The sequence below is a fragment of the Scyliorhinus canicula genome, chromosome 17 (assembly GCF_902713615.1).
Source record: "Scyliorhinus canicula chromosome 17, sScyCan1.1, whole genome shotgun sequence".
Taxonomy (NCBI): Eukaryota; Metazoa; Chordata; class Chondrichthyes; order Carcharhiniformes; family Scyliorhinidae; genus Scyliorhinus; species Scyliorhinus canicula.
The window spans coordinates 115,057,594-115,064,888 of NC_052162.1; the positions used below are offsets into that span (position 1 = coordinate 115,057,594).

General features: G+C 46.7%; 2 non-coding genes across 2 annotated transcripts; both read right to left on the reverse strand.

The window, feature by feature from the left end:
- Nucleotides 1-204: 204 nt before the first annotated feature.
- Nucleotides 205-276, reverse strand: trnak-uuu. The gene has a single exon. It is a non-coding gene; the product is annotated as a tRNA-Lys (tRNA).
- Nucleotides 277-1,473: 1,197 nt separating this feature from the next.
- trnae-uuc lies at nt 1,474-1,545 on the reverse strand. Its single transcript has one exon. It is a non-coding gene; the product is annotated as a tRNA-Glu (tRNA).
- Between the last annotated feature and the right edge of the window lie 5,750 nt (nt 1,546-7,295).

A 7,295-nucleotide genomic window follows, 5' to 3' on the forward strand; every position in this document is an offset into this window, starting at 1 on the left:
AAACTGTAGGCTGCCTTGTTTGTTAAGTTGTTGCTTGGGGGGGGGGGGTGGGGGGAGGAATGGTGCACGCGAGAGGGCGGGCGAGGGAGGGATATTTGCCTAGAGGGATTGTGTTGTAAATAATTTAAAAATTAGTAGGGGTAAATGTCTGTATGGAAAAACTCTTTCAATAAAAATTATTTTTAAAAAAACAATAATTTATCATTCCCTGACCGGGAATCGAACCCGGGCCACGGCGGTAAAAGCGCCGAATCCTAACCACTAGACCACCAGGGAAACTGACACACAAAAGTTATACCGCCTGACACTATATCATTCACCTTTTATATTCATGTCCGAGTTTTCATTAGAAATATACAAACTTCCATGTTTAGAATGAACATAAGTGACAACTTCAGCCAATCACAACATCGATTGCTGTTTGCTGCAACATGAAATCGACAGTGAGACGAAACAGCCCAACAAGCTGCTCATGTGTCACTTCCAATTTACAAAACCCACCAACCTTCTCACTGTGGCTCCTGTGAAACTTACAACGCAACATCCGGCGGACATTATCAGTAATTAGTAAGAACTCATTTCATTTGTTAAATACATTGTTTTTCGCAATTACTTTTTGATCAAAATTTGAATAGTTCCCAATTTTGGTTGATTTTTTACCTAAGTGAAACTATCGCGTTTGCTGAACACACACAAACTCCCCTGTTTCATACTGTGCAGAACATTAAAACGTACTCATCTGTAACTATGAGGCAAAGCTTCCTCGTTCCAATTTGTTGTTAAACATTAGCACAATACGTCATCTCACAGCCTTGTGAAATTTACACTTCCAGGAGGTTTGAATGAGATTAATTCTTGCCCGGCTCCACAGTGGGTGAGAGAGGGGTAAGCAGCTGGATTTTACCCAAACTCTCCATTCACTCGCTGCCAGCAGAACGTGGAGACTGCAGCTTCAATCTGCTGGTTACTGCCCATCCCGGGGACACTCCAACCAGGAGAAAACCTCCCAATACACCGAGCACAGGCTCAGAAACATGCAGGTAGCTTATATTCAGCTCACTTAACCTCCCAGCAACATTTCCACAATTCCTCAGAGAGTGGCACTGCCTTTGAGCTTCTTCTGTTTTATTCAGCTCCTGCGACCTCAATGGACTGAATAATTTCAGTTAGAAGTTTTCTTGTCATCACACCCAAGATTTGGAACCAGTCTGGGAGATAATTTTGTTTGTGTGAGCAATAAAAGCTGGCTCAACACCGGCCAGATTTCTGCTGCTTCATAATCTCTCTTCGTTTGCAGGTAATCACGGCCCATTTCTTCCTGCCTCTGTGTTTATTGTTGAACTGTGCATTTGTAACTTTGCCAGCTCTCACGCGAAACTACAACTGTCAATTAACTCATTCTAGCAGAGCTCCTTTCTGTGAAACTGCGATACAGCTTCGTTGAACAGTTTTGTGGACAACAATAATTTATCATTCCCTGACCGGGAATCGAACCCGGGCCACGGCGGTGAAAGCGCCGAATCCTAACCACTAGACCACCAGGGAAACTGACACACAAAAGTTATACCGCCTGACACTATATCATTCACCTTTTATATTCATGTCCGAGTTTTCATTAGAAATATACAAACTTCCATGTTTAGAATGAACATAAGTGACATCTTCAGCCAATCACAACACCGATTGCCGTTTGCTGGAACATGAAATCGACAGTGAGACGAAACAGCCCAACAAGCTGCTCATGTGTCACTTCCAATTTACAAACCCACCAACCTTCTCACTGTGGCTCCTGTGAAACTTACAACGCAACATCCGGCGGACATTATCAGTAATTAATAAGAACTCATTTCAATTGTTAAATACATTGTTTTTCGCAATTACGTTTTGATCAAAATTTGAATAGTTCCCAATTTTGGTTGATTTTTTTACCTAAGTGAAACTATCGCGTTTGCTGAACACACACAAACTCCCCTGTTTCAGGGGCCACATTTGGTAAGCACACAGCTGCTGGGGAAAAAAACAATAAGACGATAGCAAACATACAATTCCTCACCAGTACACAGAGACTAACATCAGTTCAAAAGAAAAACATCAGCACCCTGCATTGCCCCCAAACAAGGAGCAGCCACAAACACAGGTCACCCTGCTGGTGCGGCTGTTGCTTCAGGATGCGGAAGGGAGGGAAGAATTTGGGATATATACAAGTGGCTGGGGGAGCAGAGAGGCGAGTGGGTGGTGAAGATCAAGGAGAAATGGGAAGCAGAGTTGGGAGGGGAGATCAATTGGGGAGAATGGAATGAGGCACTGCGTAGGATAAACGGGACCCCCTCTTGTGCAAGGTTGTGCCTGAACAGTTTAAGGTGGTGCACAGGGTGCATATGACTCAGGCGAGAATGAGTGGCTTCTTCCAGGGGGTAGCAGATCAGTGTGAGAGGTGTGGGTGGGGGCCAGCGAATTAGGTGTACATGTTTTGTATTGCAAAAAATTGGGAAGATTCTGGGCAGGAGAGTTCGCGGTCTTAGCCAAGATTGTGGAGGAGGAGGTGGACCGGGACCCTTTGGTGGCAATATTTTGGGTTTCATGCAGATGTGGAAAGTCGATGTTGTGGCGTTCCTCTCTGATTGCACGGCAGCAAATTTTGCTGAAGTGGTGGTCGGCATGGCCATTGGGGATGGCGGCTTGGTTGTGTGACCCGTATGACTTCCTGTGGTTAGAAAATATAAAGTATGAGTTAAGGGGCTCTTCAGCGGGCTTTGAGGAAAGGTGGGGGATGTTTGTGACTATGTGTGAGGGGCTGTTTGTCGTGGGGTGGGGGGGGGGGGGGGGTGAAAATGGGGGGAAATCTGTACACATTGTATAGTTGATTGCTGGGAAGTATGTTTCCCGGGGTGTTTATTTGCTGTAACCTGCGTTGATCCATGTTTGTAATAAAATATAAAAAACAAACAAACACAGGAATCACCAGTAGGTTATGAGATACCCTGATAAGACCTCTGAATTACACAGTCAATTGGGCCCCTGCCTTGCCTCTCCCACAGTACCAAAACCTGGTCTCCCGACCACGTCTAGTTCAAAGACTGCAAGATTGAGCTCTCCTCCACCTTCAGCCCGGCAGCATGCCAACCAAAATCCACCCCTTCCAGCAGGCTACTGCTGCCCTTCATCAAACCGGTAGCAGGAATGTACAACCGTGGATAAGTTCTGGCTGCAAAGTTAGAAAAAGGCAGTCACCATACAAAACACCAGGTCTGGAAACAGAGTTACAGCCAAAGCAACAGAAACTCAGAGAAACACAACCTGCAGACAAGTTTTACATCTTGAATTGTTCAATAATTCTTCCGTATACATAAAAACAAAATACAAAACACCAACATAAAACAGTAAATAGGTAAAATACCGCAAAATCACTGTCATTTCACCATTGCAAAGAAACAGACGAAACTTGGTCCATGAACAGTCCGCATACCACAATAACCGTAAATCACCAAGAGACAGCACCGTGCCATTCTACAGGCTTCAATACACTACAATACACGACAGTGTAGTTGTACAAATGGATAACTGGAGCATCACAGTGACATGGGGAAACCAATTACAGAATAAACAAATACATAGTGAACAGGGCCCTCACATTCGGTGTCCCTCGCACTCGGCATGATGTTGGTCTGCCACAATCAGTGTGTACTCGCCCTCAGTATGGCTTTGCGCTCGATGTGCGCTCGTGCCCGGTATGGCTTCGTGCTCAGTGTGCCCTCACGTTCGGTGTACATTTGCCTTCGCATTGGTGTGCACTCGCACTCGCAATCCTCCCTCTTGCATTCCTCCTGCTTTTCCCCCAATTCTCCTTCCCTGAAGGTGCTGACTCTGGGGTCAGTTTCACTCTCACCTACTGCTCTCCCCAATGTCACCCAGTGCCTAAATGCTTCCACCTGAAGTTTAAAAAAAAATTGCTAAGGGGGGGGGGTCACAATCAAATCCAGTGACTGCCGACATGTACTTTGTGTCAGGGTGGGGTGAGTGCGCTCCCCACCCAACTTTTCATCCCAATCCCATGGTTTCGTGACTGGTCCCCGGATGAGTAATGGCGTCCGTAGCTCCCAGGCTCCCCCCGCTGGGAAACCGCTCTATCCGCCGCGCGGGCGGGCGGCCCGGGACTGCGCATGTCCATGGGTGGGGAGGGGGGGGGGAGATGAGCACATGCGGGAAAGAGCCCGCCCCTGACCTCCCTGCTGAGATGTTGACCAATAAAAAAAGTTTGAGAACGGGAGGTACTCTGGTTCTCCAGCCAATCAGAGCGCGGGCTTTGTGTGAGTGATAATTGAGCTTCACACAGACTAAACCTTCCTCCTGTTTTCAACCTCTGTGAGTAAAACACTTTCTTTTCTTCCCTTTCCATTTATTGTCTCATTCTGACCTCAACTGAAGGGAATGGAAGTGAATCCAAGGAGGGTGCAGACTCTGGAAAGCTTGGCCCAGGTCTCTCTCTCTCTCTTAAAGACATTGAATCCTTTGGTCCCTCAGCTTGACACATGAAAAAATGAAATGGAAATCGCTTATTGTCACAAGTAGGCTTCAAATGAAGTTACTGTAATGTCGCCACATTCCAGCACCTGTTCGGGGAGGCTGGTACAGGAATTGAACCGTGCAGCTGGCCTGCCTCAGTCTGCTTTCAAAGCCAGCCCTGTGCTAAATCAGCCCCACATTTATTTGTCTGGCTAAAAGGATGGTCTCTTTCCTAATGTTCACAGATAAGGGGCTGGATTCCCCTGGAGATGGCTGACATTTAAGGGGACAGTAAGTTAATATGGGCGAGATATGCCCAGTGTTGTTATATGGTACAGATTAGATGTATTATTTTTGGTTCTGTAATAAGGTATATTAACTAATATTTCTAGTCTTGTAATATAATACTAAAGCTATGTACATATTTCCAGACATAGAGCCATTATGGCACAGAACAAATCAATTTAATAGCTTGTCCATTCCGACTCTGTACAGCTAAACAACCAGTCCCTGTTCCCCTGAAAGTTTATTTCCTTCATGTACCCATTTAATTTCATTTTAAAATTCTTAATCATCTCTGCTACCACCAACTTCAGAGGCAGGAGGTTCGAGAGCTCTTCCTCCAAAATAAAGTTCTTCCTTGAAGCAACCCCATGCAGTCTTGAACCCCCCTCCCCCCCCCCCCCCCCTCCACCTCCCCCACCACCGCCACACACCCCCCCCCCCCACCACCACCACACAAACATCTCTAAATATCTAATAAAATCATACAGTTCTGTACATTACCCAAAATTTTAGTCCAGTAATATGACATATCATAGAATCATAGAATTTACAGTGCAGAAGGAGGCATTCAGCCCATGAGTCTGCACCAGTCCTTGGAAAGAGCACCCTACCCAAGCCCGCACCTCCACCCTCCCTGTAACCCAGTAACCCCACCCAACCTTTTTGAACACTAAGGCCAATTTAACATGGCCAATCCACCTAACCTGCACTTCTTTGGACTGTGGTAGGAAACCGGAGCACCTGGAGGAAACCTACGCAGACACGGGAAGAATGTGCAGACTCCGCATAGACAGTGACCCAAGCCAGGAATCAAACCTGGGACCCTGGAGCTGTGAAGCAACTGTGCTAACCACTATGCTATCATAGCTGCAGAAAGACTTTCAGGAGAATTGTGAGGGTGAATATTAGATACAGCAGTGTGAGAATGGAGGGTGAGTGTGTGGGATGGAGATTTGCAGTTTTTGAGGAATGAAAGAGGACTGAATATTCCAGAGAAACTAGAATTGTCTGTTCTTAATTTCTATACTGTGCTGACAGTGATGACTTTTGTAAACTCATTTTACAGGACATCAGAAAGTGAGGATTTGCAGACAGAAATCTCAAATTAAATCTCAGATGAAGATCTGACAGTCACTTGATTCATCAGGACATGATTATCATCGGCCTTTCAATCAAGAAGGAAAAATAATTTTACTGTTCTGTCTTCTTCAAAAGGCTTTAAACATCAGTCTGAGCTGAAAAATCTACCAAGACCCAGGCATCTGAGTGAGAGTGTTCCAGTTCACTGACTGTGGAAAGAGCTTTAACCAGTTACACAGCCTGAAAACACATCACCATTCACAGGGGGAGAAACCGTACTCACGTTCAGTGTGGATAACTCAGCTGATCATCGAACCTGGAGAGCCACCATGAAGAAACCGTGGAAATGTGGGGACTGTGGGAAGGGATTCTGCTCCCCATCGGTGCTGGAAACACATCGACGTGTTCACACTGGGGAGAGAACATTCATTTGGGCAGCACGGTAGCATGGTGGTTAGCATAAATGCTTCACAGCTCCAGGGTCCCAGGTTCGATTCCGGCTTGGGTCACTGTCTGTGCGGAGTCTGCACGTCCTCCCCGTGTGTGCGTGGGTTTCCTTCGGGTGCTCCGGTTTCCTCCCACAGTCCAAAGATGTGTGGGTTAGGTGGATTGGCCATGCTAAATTGCCTGTATCTATGTTCTATCTGTTCTGAGTGTGGTTAGGGATTCAGTCATTCACCCCAACTGCTGACACACCAGCGAGTTCACTCTGGGGAGAGACCGTTCACCTGCTCTGTGAGGGAAGAGATTCTCTCAATTAACCAACCTGCTGACACACCAGAGAGTTCACTCCGGGGAGAGGCCGTTCACCTGCAGTGTGTGTGGGAGGGGATTCACTTAGCCATCCATCCTGCTGAGACATCAGTGGGTTCACACAGGTGAGAAGCCATTGACCTGCCCTCTGTGTGGTAAGGGATTCAGTCATTCATCCCAACTGCTGAGATACCAGCGAGTTCACACTGGGGAGAGACCATTCAGCTGCTCTCTGCACACAGAGGTTTAGAACATCATCTACACTGAAATGAAAATCACCTATTGTCACTGTAGTTACTGTGAAAAGCCCCTACTCGCCACATTCCGGCGCCTGTTCAGGAGGTTGGTACGGGAATTGAACTGTGCTGCTGGCCTGCCTTGGTCTGCTTTAAAAGCCAGTGATTTAGCCAGTGTGCTGAACCGAGTTCACACCGGAGAGATGCCATTCACCTGCTCTCAGTGTGGAAAGGGATTCACTCAGTTATCCAGCCTGCTGAGACACCAACGAGTTCTCAAGTCATTGAAGGAGTTGGATTCTGCTACAGTTGCTGCTGTTAATCACATCCAGGACACCATGTTCATTCTGACACTTGGTGAAGTGGGAGGGTTGGAGGGTTTCTTTCTGCTGGACTGGCCGGTCTCAAGACTTTGCTTCCAGTGGGCTGTTGCTCTTT